The sequence below is a fragment of the Saimiri boliviensis genome, chromosome 8 (assembly GCF_048565385.1).
Source record: "Saimiri boliviensis isolate mSaiBol1 chromosome 8, mSaiBol1.pri, whole genome shotgun sequence".
NCBI classification, from domain to species: Eukaryota; Metazoa; Chordata; class Mammalia; order Primates; family Cebidae; genus Saimiri; species Saimiri boliviensis.
The window spans coordinates 36,688,704-36,703,658 of NC_133456.1; the positions used below are offsets into that span (position 1 = coordinate 36,688,704).

General features: G+C 36.7%; 1 protein-coding gene across 22 annotated transcripts in view; it reads left to right on the plus strand.

The window, feature by feature from the left end:
- The window catches only part of ZBTB20 (zinc finger and BTB domain containing 20), a 790,532-nt gene that overhangs the window by 554,245 nt on the left and 221,332 nt on the right, over positions 1 to 14,955 (plus strand). The window contains exon 1 of one of the 22 annotated variants that reach the window (XM_074405350.1): positions 5,698 to 6,374. The exons of the other annotated variants lie outside the window; for them this stretch is intronic. The gene's annotated coding sequence lies outside the window, so the exon portion shown is untranslated. Of the gene's footprint in view, positions 1 to 5,697; positions 6,375 to 14,955 lie in introns of those variants that run through there. 22 annotated transcript variants of the gene reach the window in all.

Genomic DNA, 14,955 nt, shown 5'->3' on the forward strand with positions numbered 1-14,955 from the left:
TGGTTCTTTTGCAGCTGGTCCTAGACCAAGCACCAACTAACCCCAGCATCATGACTCCATCTCAGCCTTGATCACAAACCACCTCTAACCCTATGGCATCATTCATCAAGATTGACCCTGCTTGATGCTGTGGCTTGACTACCAAAAGCTATGCTGCTTTCACTCTGTGGCTTTGCTAACAGAAGCCTTCCTTCCTCCACGTCCTCAGCCCACCCCACTGAAGGCAAAAAAATAGAACAGGGAAGGCAGAGTCAATTGGGGAAACCTGAGTAATTACAGTAAATTATGTTATTTTGTGTTATTTGACCTAATGATCTGCATTAGTCCAAAAATGGGCTGACTTGAGAGGTAAGCTTGAATTTTAGAACAATAGTTTTCCCCCAATAACTATGGCACGGCTGGCTATATCTCTTGTTTTTTATACAATTGCTATCTATAGAAGTTAGATGAATAAGCACATTGAAGTGCAAAGTGTTAAATGCATGCTTCGATTTAGTCAATGCATTTGCACATTGAAGTAATTAGGATTATTTAAAAGCATTCTGCTTCTAATACTTTGTTCTCCTTTTCCTACAAATCAAATTAGTGAGGGGTAGATTTGATTTTGACATCGTTTTGAAAATATTTTCTTTCTTTTTTTAATTTCCTTAGTATTACATTTTTTAAAAGTTCAAAACACAACCAACTGTGACTAAATTCATAAAAACAAAACAAAAAGTCCAAAGTACAAGAAAATGAAAAACAGCACAGAGTAATATGCAGAACAACATAAATCATACTTCACAAATATAGTTGTAATAACACACCTTATCCGTGTCTGATTAATTAATAAATACTTATTCAGATAGCAAATAGCTTACTCTTTTACTTTGAGAGCCCAAATTTAATTATTTATCTCAGTCTAAATCAATATGAAAAGGCAACCAGATCTACACTGAAAAAATCTTAACCATCTCCTATTTTCATTGTACTATATATAATGCAATGAATGAATGTGAAGAAAGAGTATAACGGGTGCTTTCCTTACTTGCTAGCAAAGCATTCAAGCAAGATTATTCCTTTTTTAAATGAAGTTAGAGTCAGCAGAACCGTGAAATGGTTATGGAGCTATCTTGCATAGACAAATACAGACCTGAGTTTAAATTCCAGCTCTGTACACTGTCTGAATTATCTTTGACAAGTTACTTCACCTCTCTGACCCACAGTTTTCATGTCTGTTAGAGTAATAATATCTATATTGCATAGTTGCTTTAATAATATATTGTCTTTAATATTTATAATATATTGTAATATATTATATAATATATTAATATATTGTATTTAATATTGTATTTATAAAAATAATAATGTATTTGAAGTGCCTGGCATTTAATATTTACTTGGTAAGTGGCAGTTATTATTTTTAAATCAGGAAATAAAATTTGGAGGGGTAAGAACCCAAAATCCTTAGAGAAAAAGCAAAAACTAAACAAAAATATTCTGTGATCTCACTTTCCCAGAGGCTATTTACATAAGTCACAGATTATGTCCTAGGACTTTACCAGGATTCTACAGAAGGGAATGTTTTACCTTTATAATCTTCTTTCCCCCAAATTGTAAATTAATTATTGCAAATTACTGATCTCAAAATACATGTTGAGAAATACCCTTTATATTATTAAAGTGCATAATTGAATGCATATATTTTGCCAGCACAAATTATTATCATATTTGTTAGTTTAAAATAAACGGTCCTTTGGACTGGACTCAGATAAGTCTAATTTCTCTTATTTTTTCTATACTACTTTTATAGTTCTAAAAGTATATGTGTTTATGCATAAAAGTGAAGGTGGGGAGAGAGAGAGAGAATGGACAAGAATAATAAAATCATCTGTGCAACAGAGATGGTGCCCTGTTCAATCCTGTCCTTAGTGATTGATTCTGTGTTTCATGTACAGAAAGTGCTCATTAAATGTTTGCTTAATTAAGTAAATGAGGGAAAACAAAATGCTAAGGAATACCTATATAGCATAAAGGAACCAACTCAAAAGTAGTGTATGCAGATTGTAGGCAGACAGGTAAAACTTATCTGTGGACATCAATACCTCTTTAGTTAGATTGGCTCAGTGTGGAATGACTGCCATCTTTATTTAGAACCATTAATTCTTAACTGGGGCTGGTAGCTAATCCAGGAGAGCTGACTGACCTTCAGCCTTCAGTCAGAGAGTCATAGAATGTAAGAGCCAGAAAGGATGATGGAGAGTTTTTGATCCCACAGGGCCTGCCTCATTTCTCAAGTTAAGAAACTGAATGTCTTGCCAAACACTAGGTAGCAAAGTTAGTTGGTCCTAAAACTTGAGTTTCCTGATCTGTTCCAATTCATTTTGTATTGTGTCATGCTGCCTTTGTGTCCCCAAACTTCCTGTCCACCTGAGAGCTCCTATATATCCACTGGCTCCTTTGCCTATGCTCAAAAAAGTGCAATGGAGTGTCCATCATTGCTTCTGATTAGAATCAACTCACCCATTATGGCAATTTTCATAGAACCTAAAAGACCACAGTAAAGAGATTCTTCATTTGATTTTTAAAATCAAAGTTTTTATCAAGAAATAAACTGTATTAAATTATTATTAACCATTAACAACTCATCCAAATTAGCTTCTTTTCAAGTGAGGTAGCTGGAACTAAAAGGAATGGAGAACAAAGACCTGTTACAATTTGGGAAAAACCGTGAAGGAAGAGCTCTGTCTTCAGGGTGTTACCCAGGGGAGGGCAAGGCCAGGCGGGCTGTGGCAGGGGAGTCCGGAGGACCCAGAAGCTCACCCAAGGATTTGAATCTTAGAGAAATGAAGAGAGATAAGAATATGTGAAAAAATAACAAAAAGTGGAGATAAAAAGGGGAAGATACAAGTAGATTTAATAATTTGGTCTTTTAGTTCATTAATTAGTACTATCATTGTAACTTCTTCACTCAGTGGAAAAGCTTTGCATTCAGGTCATTCATGTCTTGTTAACAGCTTATATTTCTACTGTCTGGTAAGTAGTAACTCAAATTTCTTGAATCATGTATTGATAAAATCCATGAGACAAGAAATAAAGCATTTGGTAGGTAAATATCTTCCCTATCCACTTAAAGAATGAAGTGTCGATAGCTGTTGATGGTGAGTTAAACTGGCATACCAGGGATTTTTATAAATGGTTTTCCCATGCTTCAATGAATATGTGGCTGAGACTTTAGTTGTATACCAGCTGTGCATGCAAAATCTCTTAATTATTCTTACTGTATTAAGCATTTTATAGCAATTTTAGCTCTAAAATGCAATGCAATAGTTTTTATGCAAGTGTACCAGACATGTAAGCTGTTCCAATGAAAACATTTTCTTTCTTTTAGACACATGGTTTTAGGTTTCCAAACTTAGCTCTTTGCATCGATGGAAGAATCTTTAGGACAAACATCAGTTTTTCATGGTGGGAGAGGGACAATGGATTTTCTTGCACATACTTCAAGCAGCCTCATCAGTAAACGGGAATTTTACTAATTACTTATATAATGCTGATACTAGCAAGTACTGCTGCTGAGCACTAGTTCCTCCCCAGCCTGTTCTATTGAGAAAGGCAGCAAAGAGAAAGCTAGGGTTATCTCTGCGCCTCTCTGGGGTGTAATAACAAACAGTCAGAAGGACTTGGACTTAACCTCTCTACAGAAGGCTGACACCTTTAACACTGCTGCACATGCTGCTACACCCTGCAGTAGCAAGTCTTGGGCCCGAGCCCAAAGCTGGTGTGGAGTTTGAACCCTTGGCATTCTGGCCCAGAGCCAAGTGCTATCAATGGAACCCCACTGACACCTTTAGTTATTCTTCCTAGATTAGGATAGTAATTTACTTGTCTCTTTGATTTCAAGTGTCTGGTTTTGTTTCCAGATGCCTCCCAGCTCATCTGTATTCCAGGGGTTTCAAAAGACTTTAACCTCATTGGTTGTTTCCTTTGTCAGTTCCATTTGGTGAACACAGGAGGGATAGAGAGAGACTAGAGAGAGAGAGGCAAGGGAGAGGGTTTTGTATGTGTGATGTAGGGGGCATATGGAGAGGGCTTGGTGAGACTGAAGGAATAAATGAAAGGCATATTCACTTTTAGAATATCAGCTATTATACCAAGACAAGTCAGAATGCAGTATAAAAGGTGATGTGTAGGACAATGTATCAAAAAGTATTATTACATAGATTCATGTGTAAAAGCCCTCCAACCAGCAGTAATCTCAAACTCCCCCAAATGATTGCAATATATGGAGATGAAGGGACCATAGAAATTTTATCCCAGTGCCAATAAGGTAACAGAATTTGGATTTTAACATGCAATAGTAGGAAACGGCATTTATGCACGGTGTCATTTCTTATTTACAAGGGCCTGTCTAGCACTGTTTATTGATTTTACTGTGTTTTTTCCCGAGGACTTTAGATAGATAATTGCTAGAAATGCCCATCATTAGCACAGCAATGAGTGCAACCATCACACTCAGAAAAAGATACACATAGGACCCTGCGAGCAAGCATCAAATAGAGAAAAAAGTCACACAATAACATGTGCAGCTATAACTCCAGGCAAACACACACATAACACCCTGTGTGGCCATTGCACTGAGAAAATACACACAGCCTCCTGTGTGGCCATCACACATCAGGAAAATACACACATGACACCCCTATGCAACCATCACACCAGGCAAAAGCACAGACATAAAATGCTAAGTCAATAGGAATGAACTGCTCATAAAAGCCTACTGGAATAGATCACATCACAGCCAGGTACATCTGTTCTCAGCACTAACCATTATCGTTAGCTTAAAATGCTTAAAATCACTGTGCATCCTCAGGTCTAGGGACAGATTATTCCAAGAAGATTCTGCTAAATAGATTTGGCAATGCAGTGAAGGGGACCTCTACTGCATTAAAGTGATGCATTTTGCATCTCAAAGGCTGTCAACTGTATTTAGAGGAACCGTGTGATTGAAGAACAATGTGCTGGGATGGGATAGCAATTTTTCTGGCCCTTCTAAATCTGGAGGTGATTTTTACCCCAACATGAGTTAAGTGTGCAATGAATGGGCAGCTCTCAGATTGGGAGGTGGCTAATAAAAGCAGAATTGGAAATAGCTTTCAACTTGTGCTGCAAAGGAAGCTGCTACATCCTGTTTTAAACTGGAACTCTCAGGTGGTATGTCATATCTAAAGGTCTTAGCGAGGTCAGACTTCAAGCCATCAACTTGAGATAAATAAGTAGCAACTGCAGTCCTTGTTTCATGGGGTTGACTGCCCAACTGGGGGGAATAAAGGAACCACCCACCTCTTCTTTAACCAGCGCCTTCTCTTTATCCTCTTGCCTTGGTCTGTGATGTTATCCTAGCTGTGTGACACAGGGGTTACCGCACTGTGAGGGAAACTCGGCATGTCCTTCTGAAGAGTGGCCCAAAAGAACTGGTTAGAAAGAGTTTCAAGCTTCGGTGTTTCAATTACAGTGGCATTTTGTGTTTCTACTGAGTGAGAGAAGTTTCAAGTTAGCTTGTTAAGAATGATTTACACCATAATTCTAGGAAAAACAAATGTGAGTGACTGAAATTTGAAAGGAAAGAGTATAGGGGGGAAGTGCCAGACTAAACGAATCCTAAGTAAATAGGGTGTTTCTTGAGGGGGGGTGGGTGGGAATGGTTTTCTTTTTTAAAAAAAAGAAAGAGAAAATGTATGTATTGTTGGTAATTACTTCTCTTACCTGGGTAAAGTGAAGCAGAAAATAAAAAAGAAAAGACAAAGAAACAGAATGCTCCATTTGCTCCCTGTAAAAGCAAATTTTCAGGAGAGGGCAGGTGTTTCCCTTAAATTTGCATGACAACATCTTACTGGGAATGAGCAGTACTGGAAATGAGAACTAAGAATTTCACTTTTTTTCCTTCTAAATGTGGCAGAAAAGGTTTTGTTGAAGTGAGATAAGCATTTTCCATGAAACAATGCAGTAGTGACATTAGGTAATACATGGTGACTGGGACACACCACATGGTATACTAGAGAAATTGCATGATACCTACATGATAACTATAGTAACTTTAGTTATCACTACCATATTATCTTCTGATAACTATATAATTGGTTTGTGTCATCAAAGCACCCTAAACGTATGCCTGTTCCAGCTACTCTGGTAGAAAAAAAAATAAACTTTTTTGCAAGGGAGAAAAAAAGCTAATGAAGAAAGTTGCCAAGAACAGATATTTTGTAATCTGTGCTAAATCTCTGCTGGAAAACATGAACAGTAACGAAGCTGAGAAGACAGTAAAAGAAATTCGGGGCAAGGTGCCAGACGCCCAGACGGAAGGAGAATGTGGACCAAAAGATTGCGACAATCGGGTAATTATGGTTTATGAATTTCAGCTTTAATCTGTAGTTCAGTGAGTCCTGATTAAATATCTGTTAAACACAATTAAAGTTTGTTTTTGTATTTCACCGTCTTGATCAGAATAATTAGAGACTGCGTGTTTCATGTCAAAAGTAGCAAGAGGAATTTTAGTGAATGAACATCGTTTTTAAAAGCCATTTGTAGCACCAGCTGTTGGCATTATTTTATATTTTAGTGTTATCAGCATAAAGATGGTCCTCTGGATGCTGAATAGTTTCCAGCAGGACAAGGATGTTATGCTGTTATGATGGGCATGTGCTGATGAGGCTTAAATGTTTAAGGACTAGTGTTCGTTGGAAACGATGGACAAGGGAGATGTACGTCAGGCAAGCAGATATTTTAGGTAAGCCACGGAAGACATTTGAGTTCAGTTTATTCATGCAAGGAGCTACACAAGGGAGTTTCTTATGGTATAGTCATTGGTGTTAACACCTGCAATGCTGGTGTTATTTGTTTGTTGAGATGTCAATATAGTGCCTGAAGGAAGGGTGCAAGAAAGGTGTAATGAGAAGTGCTAGAATTCTGTTCTGGGTTGGTTCTCAGCTAAACACGTGTGCCTATTATTCCTAGAGTTAGGGGAAGGAAGTGCAGAAAGCATTTACTGTGCTAATAATTCTTTGGCTAAGGATAGCAGAATGAATTGTCAAAAAGGACAAATTTAAATATAAATAGGATTAACTAAAACTGGGTAAAGGAGTAAAATCTGGTTCTACAAACCGAAGCTAGGACTATGATTTCCATATACTTGTGCTGAAAGAGAAACTGGAGAGTTGTATATCAGAATGTCCTCAGAAATTATGAAGGTGTGTGTAAAAATGTCTATGCAGCTTATGATGGTATAAGGTTTAAAGAAATAAGATACCATCTTGCTTGCTATTTGATATTTGGGTACCTAGAATATTTTGGTCCCTGTGACAGACAGATTAATATCCCCCTCCCCACCCCACCAAAGATGTTCAGATTCTAATCCTCAGAACCTGTGAATATGTTGCCTTAGATGGCAAAGAGACGTTACAGATGTGACTAAATTAAGGATTTTTTGAGATGGGAAGATTATGCCAGATTATCTGGATAGGCCTAATATGATTATAAGGGGCCTTTAAGGGAAAGAGGGAGGTAAGAGGATCACAGAGAAAGAGATGTGGTGATAGAAGAGAGGTCAGAGAGAGAGATTTAAAGGTGCTGCATTGCTGGTTTTGAAGAGGGAGGAATGGACCATGAGCCAATGAATACAGGTGACCTCTAATAACTGGAAAACTCAAGCAAAGGGATTTTCTCTTAAAGAGTCCAGAAAAAAACAATTCTGTTGATACCTTGATTTTAGGACTTTGGACCTCCAGACCTGTAATAAGTTAGTGCTAATTTGTTACAGTAGCAACAGGAAACTAATACAGTCCCTATGAACCTGCGTCATGAATTTGATTTCTATTGAAAAGTTATCTAGTGAAAAGTACATCCAGGTGTGGGAAAAATAATAAGCCTTTATAAATTTAATCTTCAAAGGTTTATTTTCTAGGCTCTCTTTGTGGCATAATTTGGAGATATATCTGGTATGATATGAATTTTAAAAGTCCATGTAATACAAATGAAAATCATGGACAAATTCAACCGTATCTCCCCAGCACTAGTTATAAGCAGTACATTCCAAACTAGAAATGTTTTCAGGAAGGAAGAATTGTAGAATGAGAATAATTTCTCTAACAACAGTAGTGGTTAACATTTGACTACTTACCTTAGGTTTAACCACTTGACTGTGGCAACAATTGACCATTTTTAAGCTATAGAAATGGCAGTTTCATATGGTTTATTATAACCAGTGTTATCTTATTTAAACATTCTAAGAATTTCATGAGGATTCTGAAACTAAGATTAAAATTTTTACCCAAGATTAATTTTAGAGTTAGGCAAACTTCAGGCTAATAATGATATTTTCATCATGTTCAGTTAAAAATGGGATTCAATTCCCATTATTAGTACAGTAAGTGCTTTCTGCACTTCCTTCTCCTAACTCTAGGAATAACAGGCACGCATCTTTAGCTGAGAACCAACCCAGAACAGAATTCTAGCACTTCTCATTACATTGGCCAAAGGTGCCTTTGCAGATCTGAGGATTCGTGTATCTCACATACTATTCAAAAAAGTAACAGTATAAAAGTCATGAGAAAGTTGTAGGGAAAAGTGACATAACCCGAGTAGATAAAGACAGTGATAGAAATTGGCTACCTAGCATCTTTGTATTGAAAAGAGGATATAGAAGCATACTTCTTTGTATTGCACTTTACTTGATTGCACTTCCCAGACTTTATATTATTTGTGAATTGAAAGTTTGTGGCAACTCTGCATTGAGCAAGTCATTTTTCCAACAGCATGTGTTCACATCATATCTTTGTGTCACATTTTGGTGGTTCTTGGAAATATTTTAAACTTTATAATCATTACTATATTTGTTTATGTGATCTGTGATCAGTGATCATTGATGTTTCTATTCTCATTGTTTTGAGGTGCCACAAACCACACCCTATGACAAATTTAATCAATAAATGTTTTATATGTTCTGACTGTCTTACCAACTAGCTATTCCCTCATCTCTCTCCCTCTCCTGGGACCTCCCTGTTCCCTGAGACACAATATTGAAATAAGGCTAATTAACAACTCTACAATGACCTGTAAGTGTTCAAGTGAAAGGAAGAGTCACATTATCTCTCACCTTAAATCAAAAGCTAGAAATGATTAAGCTTAGTAAGGAGGGCCCAGATAGGCTGAAACCTAAGCCCCTTGCACTAAACAATAATAAAGTTGTAAATGCAAATAAAATGTTCTTGAAGGAAATTGAAAGTGCTACTCTAGTGAAAACACCAATGAGAAGAAGGCAAAACAGTCTTATTGTTGATATGGAGAAAGTTTGAGTGGTGCAGATAAAAGATCAAACCAGCCACAACATTCCCTTAAGACAAAGCCTAATCCAGAGCAAGACATTAACTCTTTTCAGTTCTATGAAGGCTGAGAGAGGTGAGGAAGCTTCAGAAGAAAAGTTTGAAGCCACTGGAGATTGATTCATGAAGCTTAATGAAAGAAGCCATCTCTATAATATAAAAGTGCAAAGTGAAGTATCAAGTGCTGATAGAGAAGCAAGTTATCTGGATGATCTAGCTAAGATCATTGATGAGGGTGGCTGACATAAACAACAGATTCTCTGTGTACATGAAACAGCCTTCAATGGAAGGAAATGCCATTTAGGGCTTTTATAACTATTGAGGAAAAGTCAATGCCTAGTTTCAAAGCATCAAAGTATAGGCTGACTCTCTTGGTAGGAGCTGATGCAGATGGTAACTTTAACTGGAAGCCAACATCTACTTACCATTTAGAAAATCCTAGGGCTCTTAGGAGTTATGTTAAATCTACTCTGCCTGAGCTCTATAAATGGAATAACAAAGCCTGGACAACAGCATATCCATTTATAGCGTGTGTTCACGTCATGTCTCTGTGTCACATTTTGGTGGTTCTTGGCAATATTTTAAACTTTTTAATCGTTTAATCATTTGTGGGATACAAATCTTGGTTTTACTCCTCATTACCAAGTTAAATAACACCATCATCTTACTTTCCTGATCTCTAAGAAATAGATAATAATAATACCTAATTCACGAACATAGTTGCTGGGAGGATTAAGTGAAGTAATGAATGTAAAGCACTTAGAGCAGGACCTGGTACATAATAAGCAACATTGTTAGCTGCTGTTACTATCATCGCCATCATCATCATCATCATCATCATCATCTACTAAAAAGTAACAGGCTCAAGAGAAACCTTACAGGAAAAATGTACCTTATTTATTGTTAAGTCTTTAGTCTAGAAAAACTTTAGAAACTTAATTTATTCTTACTTACTATAGCAATACAGTATTTCCAATGGCAAAATGTACTCTTTAATCTGCTTTGACAGTATGCGGAAAAATATACACTGTTTCTTAATCACTGTATTAGAAGATTATTGCATTCATTGTTTTTTCATTAAAAAAAAGAAAAACAAATTTAAGAACAGACTGCAACAGCACTGCGTCAGTGCTGATAAATACAAAATTTGACCTACATTTAGAATTATATATTTTTTCATGTTGTCTTTCCGGTACCTAAGAATTAGTTTTTCTTGTTGTTATCTAATTTCACAGCTACAATAACATCCCTGAAATTAAACTAAGGATGCAATACCTTTTCAAAGGATTCATAAACCCCCTCAAGCCTGTCGATGGACCTTAGATTATCCCTAGTTCACAATTGTGTTCTAAGAAAATCACTGTAGGACTGATTGGGCTGACAAGATTTTAGACTAGAATTGTGCAATATGTATTTACCATATGCTCTTGGACCAGTCATTAATGTAAATTGAAGTCCTGGCTTTTAATTAGTAAACTGAGTACTTTTAATCCTAATATTCAGGGAAAGTACATATTTATTTTTAGAGCATTTTGAGGTACAATTAAATAACTACTGTAATAAAGAGCACTGATAATGGCTTGTTTACTACTTATTTATTTACTGTTTGGTCATTAATTTATTTATTCATTCAGCAAGCGTTTGTTGAGCACCTACTATTCCAGATACTGGAAATATAGTAGTGATTAGAGCTCACGAAGTCCTGGAACATTCTAGTTAGGGGAGATAGTTAATAAATATGTAAACTTGCTAACATACAATGAAGAGTGAAGTGAAGAAAATAAGAGTAAAACCTCATACAGACGGCATATAAGGAGATGGCATTTGGTTGAGACCTGAATGATGTTAGAAACCAGACATACGAAGATGTGAAGGGAAATCATTTCGGGCAAATTGGAATAGCAATTTCAAAGGCCCTGGGGCTCAAGTGAGCTAGGCATGTGAATTACGGTAGGCCAGTGAATGAGGAAAAGTATATTGGAGATGTGTTCAGAGAAGGAATCTGGAACCAGACTACATAGGCTGCAGAGTGAGAAGTTTGAATTTTATTCTAGTTACAGTAAGCAACCATTGATGATTTATGTAGTAGAATCTCATCTCGCATTGAAGGAAATCACTGTAGTTTCTGTGTAGAGAATGGGTTGTAGAGGAGCAAAAAGGAAGTAATCCCAATTAATACTTAAGAAATGTCGAAAGCTGAAGACAGAAAGTAATCTCATGGCAGTGTAATACATTGTCTCATGGGGAATTTGAAATGTCTTTTGTTGAGCAGCCAAGAGAACAGAAACTGGTTCATGAGGTATAGCGTGTTCTATGTCTTTGGCCATTTATAGGATTATTTAGGGGCCTAAATTGTTCTTTCTGAAAAGAAAGGGAAAAGGAATTGTGAGTACAGTCTAGTGTTGTTCACAATGATATACTGTTATTTTCAGGGAAGGAGGATTGTCGAAGTAACTGATAAAGCCCTTAGCAACCAGGAATCTCAATAGGTAAGGGAATTATTGGGACTATGGGCCAGTTATACTAAGATTCATCACATCCTCTGTTTCCTGGAAGATGCCTAAGATCACAGGTTACCTGTAATCTTCTTCTGTCCCTTTAAATTAGATTTAAATGTCCTGCTTCTTTACCACTATCCATCCGTCAAGGTAGTTCCCAGAAATTACCATACTGAATGGTGGGGATAGGTAATGTAATTTGAATGAATATCAGAAAAGGAAGAAATTCTGTTGGGTTTATAGGTGTTTCCCAATAGAACTAAAAGATTAAGTCTGAGGAAATGTATTATTTTATTAGGGCTATAGTGAGTCACCAATATTGCTTGAAAGAAGGTTAGTTCTATTATTCCTTGTCAACCAATTGAAATACTTTAGTAAATGATAAATCATAATAAATACAACTAGGAATGCCATGTATAAAAATAATGATTTATTTTAGCTTATGGACCACCTATTTTCACTAATAAACCAAAAAATTATGTTAATCATTTCTCAGTGACATTTATATATAATGCAAATTTGGTGTAGTATGCAATTATAGATGAAAATATATCTAGACAGTCATTCATAAGGCCAGGAGTAGGAGCCTTTTCCAAAAGGGCATTTCTATAAGACTATAGGTTATAGCTCCAGGGTAAATATGAAGAGACAAGAAACTGCATTAGAGTTCAGGATAACTGACTTAAAGTGATGTTGAATTTCATAGTCAGAGTTCCTAGAGTGACCTTGCGAATTATATTTCCAGGGAAACATGAACATAATAATATAGTATCATAGAATAGCCTTATTCTGTAGACCAAAAACAATTAAGTACTATATATGAAAAACATACTGCAAATACTAAATGTACTGAGCTTATTCAAATGAAGGCTTAACTGGTTGTTGTTGGTTGTATTTTTTTAAATGAGAGTTGAAAAATTCTGTAATAGAATTTCTGACCCTTCTGTTACCCCAGGTCCTTATGCTGTTTTAAACACTTCCCCTCCCTTTCATTCCCAAACTGTCTTTTCTCTGGGGAAAAGAATATAAATTATCCTATCTAAATTTCAAGAATGACTATTCCCACATGAGAGCATATCAAAGCTGAGAAGACAATACAGAACTTCTAACAACCAGTACCATTCACACCAGCTCATCTGCTACTTCCTAATAAAACTGGTTGTTAATCTTCCCTAATTTGTCTACATCTTTCAGGTAATAAAAGTGTCTAAACCATAATGCATTATTCCAGAGAAGATAATCAGGTAACTTAATACCTCTCAGCTCAAAGACACACTGTCCCTTTGTATGCAGTCTTGAATTGGATTGACATTTCTAGCTGACACTTTACATCAAAGGACATTTTGCTCAGTTCACTGTCTGATCATTTTTATTGTCTTCTAGAACATTCCTAATTCTCTCTCTTGTTTTTTTGAGATGAAATCTTGCTCTGTCACCAGCCTGGAGTGCACAGGTACGATCTCGGCTCACTGCAACCTCCGTCTCCCGGGTTCAAGTGATTCCCCTGCCTCAGCCTCCTGAATAGCTGGGACTACAGGCATCACCCAGCAAATTTTTTGTATTTTAGTAGAGACGGGGTTTCACCATGTTGGCCAGGCTGGTCTCGAACTCCTGACCTTGTGATCTGCCTGCCTCGGCCTCCCAAAGTTCTGGGATTACAGCTGTGAGCCACCACGCCCGGCCAAACATTACTAATTCTCAAAAAGATTTCTTCATCCCCAGCAGAATACTGAGATCTTCCAATTTCATTATCTCATTAATTCTATTAATTATTAAGATGCATCTAATTGTAAGCGTCTCTTCTCAGGAAAGTGTCTAAGTCCCATCTTTGGAGAAACTAATAATCAGAATATTGGGAATACCAAAAGTATAGTTAAGTTGGGCATAACTCTCAACTGTGAGGGGAACAGAGAACTCTCAAATAGAAAAGATGCTTGTAACTATAATGATTCCACAGGGGCCATTCATTACTTAGTGTATTTTCTTAATATGGAATGAATCACTGAGTAAAATATTTCATTTTCTTTATTTATTTAGTTGAAGAAATAAATTTAGCCATTTAGCCATTCAATTCATACAGATTGGAAAACAATTACCACAGAAAGCTCAACTGGTATTTTGTGACTTCATATGGATGCTATATCCTGAAGGGTATCTTCAGGATGTCCAAGCACTGAGGAACAGATGTGTCTTAGATGAAACTTTCATAGCGATAGGACATATACTGAGATGTAAACAGTCTGTAGAGCGCTAGTGATCCCATCTTCTAAGGCAATTTGATAGAAAATGTAGATAAGATTGGGAAGGTATGGAGGACTTTCGGGAAATGATCAATGAGGAAGTAGACCCATTGGAGAGACTTGAAAATCATGAGCTCATACCGCATAACTGTTCATCTTTTATTCTACTTTGAGAAACAATATATGAACAGATCCAGATCCAGATCTTCTTCTGGATGAAGGGAAGCTTACAAGAAGGAAGCAAATAGTTAACTTTTCACTGGCATACTTACTCTGTTTAGTTTTTAATTGCTAATAATGGATCGTGGGATGTTAATATCTTCCATTGATAGAGAAGATCTTAAAAAAAAAAAGAAAACAAAGAAGGGAAGGCAACAATATCTATGTTATCTCCCAATGAATTTTTGAATGACTCTGATCCAACTTCCAGGTTCAAGCTGCTTAAGTCTATTTCAATGGTGGGTCCAAATCTAGTACTCACATGTTTGGAACAATTAAAGTCAGCAGGCTCTGTTGCTTCCTAACCTAGACTTTACTGTGTAAGGGGTAAACAGCCACTTGTAATTTAGCGAGCAAGTGCAGGTCTTTGATGATGCACATACCAGCCCCACTGAAAACGGATCAATTTCTGTGCTTGGCAGTGGCATTCATGAGGTCCCTATGGAGCATTATCCCATGCCTGAGGGTCATTACTCTTCCACAGAAGCACTGACAGTTGTGATAAATGGTGGTACCTTAGAAGAGGGGTGTCTGGATGTTTAAACAGATTACATTTTCAATTAGATCACATCTTAGAATGTCTACTCATGTGGACAGTGAGGATGGAATCAGGACAATTGATATGTGAACTAGTGAGATTCA